Source organism: Papilio xuthus, unplaced genomic scaffold, assembly GCF_000836235.2.
Source record: "Papilio xuthus unplaced genomic scaffold, Pxut_1.1 DF824655.1, whole genome shotgun sequence".
Lineage (NCBI taxonomy): Eukaryota > Metazoa > Arthropoda > Insecta > Lepidoptera > Papilionidae > Papilio > Papilio xuthus.
Window position 1 is genome coordinate 5,551,026 of NW_013533994.1, and position 4,376 is coordinate 5,555,401.

A 4,376-nucleotide genomic window follows, 5' to 3' on the forward strand; every position below is an offset into this window, starting at 1 on the left:
TTATATAAATTGATGTATATAACACCGTTCTTATGTTAAGTATTTCTTTCGGGTCAAGTAACGAAAGAGGTTATTGGAGGCTTCGAACCCGATCCAATCCTTAGGGATAAGACGGTGCGAGGGATTCGACAAATAGAAAATATTTGTATAACAAGGTCATTTTGTCGTGTTGTAAAATAATACAGAAGGATTCCGTTTGATTTTATTCGACTATTCAAATAGTCAAAGAGCTTGACACTTTTGTAAAGGGACTTTATACTTCCCCTTTCCAAAGGGATTTATTAGTTTGTAGTAAAATTTAAATATTTGTTCAAATAATTTACTATCTATGAAAAATAAACATAAACGTAAAATTACACACTGAGATAATTTTATAGGATTAAAGTTGTTTAAAGGATAAGGTGGCGCCATCTAGTTTCGTTTGTTAAAACTGTTTGTTTTGGCGCGAACGAACTCGCGGTCAACATCTAGTATAACACAAAACTTGTGTAACTTTTTATTTACAAGAAGAATTACCCAGCTGCGCCCTAGCTTGGGCCAATTTGGCTTAAGGTTGTTTACAATTCATATTAATAGAAGCGGGCCGACTTTCGCCAAATATTTTTGTGCAAACATTTGTTTCGTAGAACGGCGTCAGGTGTGCTACACGCTTATCAGAACTTATGCCAATATGAGAGAATTGAATCATAGAGATTTACGCGGCTTCACTTGTGACAGATAAAAATATCTATGTTATAGAAATAAACGAATTTTCGAGACTATGTCGTTGAAAAATTCGTATTTTCGTAATAATCTTATTAGGATACGTAACGACATCTAAACTTTCGCATGAAATTTTACATACATGTAGAACATAGTCTGGAAGAACTCGTAGGCTATTTATTATTATTTTTTTTAAATTCCACGTGGACGGAGTCACGGGCGACAGCTAGTAAACTATAAACATGAATATTTTGTAAACGACAGTAACATTGTTGGTATATATTACTCTTGTTTTGATAATAAAAGCGTTACTTATGTACGTTGAAACCCATTTTAATTGTAGAATAAATAAACGCAAAAAACATTAAGAACATACCAAACAAAAATAACACGCGATAAAACTGCTAATTAAAAAATATACATTTGTTCGCGGCTTATCAACAAAAACATTTTTACAAGCTGCGACATTCGCGGTGGAGGCAGTTGTTAAAGTTTCAGAAGCTGTAACATTGTGCACATGTTTTTAATTAATCTCGTTGCACAACAGCGTGACATTCGACTGCGGAGCACGCTGCGTGTTCCGTGCGAAGTGACATGACGCGGAGCACGCCGTGTTCCACGCAACGTGACACGCCTATGTACCACTAAACGTGTTTCCATTCTACCTGTTGACTTTTTTTAACGTTTAAAATTTTAGTAAAAAAAAACAACATTTAAATGACATAGATTTTTCGTGCGAATTTACATACAGAAACCTACAGCTATTTCTTACTAACTCACAATGGATACTATGATCTGTTATTTGAATATTTCAATAATCTTTAGGCGCATGTTTATGAGACGTACTCGATCATTAAGTAAACGATGTACTACGGACTTTACATCTGCATATTAATGGACATAGCTAATTGACTTTGTTCGGGAATACGGGACATTCCGAACGTCGAGCGAATTGTCATTCATAATACGTCATAAGTTAGATTGGAAATTTAAATTCGTTAACGAGGTAATTGGAGTAAACAAAAGTACGACAACATTGAGCTGACCTTTATGAGTGGAATTTATAACGTTTTTTGTACAACCATTAATTAAGTTCACAAAAAAATTTCTGAGACAATCTGTGAGATAAACCCCACTCGATCTACTTTTGTAATGATTTTATAACAGTAATAATTTAAGAAGCGGTCCGCATAGCATTCCGCATTCGGTGATGTACTATGTTTTATAAATTTTAATAATAAGAGTGGCAGATTAGGTATCTTCAAGCTCTGATAAAATATTGCAGGGTTTTTACTGCAAAGATGTGATCTATATGTTTCATTAAAAGTCCACAAGTTCTCCTCTTTTATTCTATAAAAAAGAACTCCAAAGCAGCAAAGTGGATCGCATTGATTACTTACCCTTCCACCGCTGTGCCGCAACGCGTCGTCGACGCGAGCCAGCCGCGTGATGTGATTAATGTAAAAGAAATTATATCTTTATTTCTAATCTTAGTTGCAGCTGAGATTTTTTTAAATGTTTTCCGAGTTACTTTTTGAAAAATAACAGCGTCTGACAGTTTTTATACGTTGACGAAGTGTTTTATTGATACGATATTCTAAAAAAAATTTTAGCTAAAACTTTTTTAAGTTATTTTACCTACAACGTCTAGTTTGTTGGTGAGAAAATTAGGACGTTGTTATTATTTAATTTCTAAATAACGATGTCAGTTATGCTCATCTAAAATTCAATAGAGTAGCAGGAGTTTTTCAATAACAAAAAAATATCGAGAGACAAAGATCTTGATTTTGTACTTAAACAAGGAAACAATATAGGTTCGACTTGTTTACTTTATTTTCAACATAAAATTTCCTAAACAAAAGTGATAAAAATGAAATGTAATTTGAGCGTGTACATCTCGGCGCTATTCCATTACATAGACCATTCCCTGTCGAAACGCTAGGGGCGTTGAAGTTTAATTAAAAAAATCTTTTTTCAGTAAAAAATTCTATCAACTTAAGAACATAAGTATAATATAGCTATATTACACAAAAAGCTTAACATCGCCAAGAAGCTTAGAAGAAAAAAGCTTACCGACTTTAAAAGTCTAGAAGTAAGAGAAGAAAATAAATGTTGCATTTACACTTATTGCCTTACTTTAATAAGTACTTTTCTAAAATATACAAGACTTGTAAATGGCCATATTACGCGTTTTTAAAAAACCTGCATAAAGTAAATAGTTATCATTTTTAATTTGTAAAAATTTTTAGCTAGTACACAATAAAGAAAAAATTGTTTTAAGTATGAAATTATTTTGAATGAACCGCAAAGTTCATTGTCAACAAGTAAAGGTAGGAGAACTATTCATAAGATAAGGCGAAGGCCGCGAGAAGATTAGCAAGTACAATGAGCGCGGTAGGGCAGACGGGGACGGGCAGCCGGAGTAGGGCAGGCGGGGATGAGACGGGCGGCGCGGTGTACCATCGACAAAGTCATGAATTTTATTTTAGGCTAACGAAATCGCAACGTGACCTTATTACAAAAATCTTGATTTTCATTATTAATAAATACCGCGAATTTTCCTGTCGGTGATAAGGCACGACGTGGAGTTTGGAAATTAACTAGTTGTAAGATCAGTCATTGTATCTCTTCAAGGTATAAAAAATATAAACAGTGGTAGACGACAGCAACAAAATTTGTTGCACGATTGGCCGGGTCGCCGAGTGAAATACCACGACCACATAGAAGACAGGCGTCAAGTAGAAGCAATTTAGCGTCTCGTCTGATGAGTGTAGGTGCCTAAGGCCTAATTTACATCCGCATTTACTTTCCACCTATCTCTTATAAATAAAGAATGGGAAGGAAAAGTGAAGGCAATTTTACTTACCTATGGAAAAAATAAAAATTTAAAATATTTTTAGAATTATTTACGAACATATCACTATGTTATTTCACGTATAACATGGATGTCTCTGCACAAGGTATTACCTTATAGTTCGATGTCGAAAATAGGAGCTAACAGTCCGCTGTCAGTTGTTATCACAGGACAGTAATTGCTGAACCAGTTAACCGCATGTTCGTACCCACTACCCACTACCCATAGCCCACAGCAGACCCTCGTCAAAACACGATGTAACTTACAACGTTGTATAACCAAAGATGGGCACTTACATAATTAATACTATTATAAACGTAGCTTTAAGCAACGACATGTTATAGAACATTTTTATCACGTACTTAAAAAAGAATTCGTAAAAATAGCATAATAAAAGGCATGAATATGATATCCTTCATACAAAATAAATCACCTCAATGACTATATTATAGAAACTAAAATTACACTCATTACAATATTATCAATGCGAAAATTTGGTTTAATAACTCCATAACGGTTTAACTCGTTGAACGGTTGAATGAAATTCAAACAGAGATAGAAAAGCTAGTCTTTTTTATTTAGGGTGGCAGCTAGTAGTTACATATTAACGTGTTAAATTCGACCCGAACAATGTACAGTGGCCAAATAACGGAACCCGTTAGATGTTTACGAAGTTTGTGCACGTATACGAACTTATTTCATAACGGCCGAGCAGCTGACTGTACAACTTGTGCTCGATTTGTGTAACTTTGACTTTAACATTGTGTTGAGACAAAATTCAAACAATTATTGCGATTGTATTGGAACTTTTCGTGAAGCG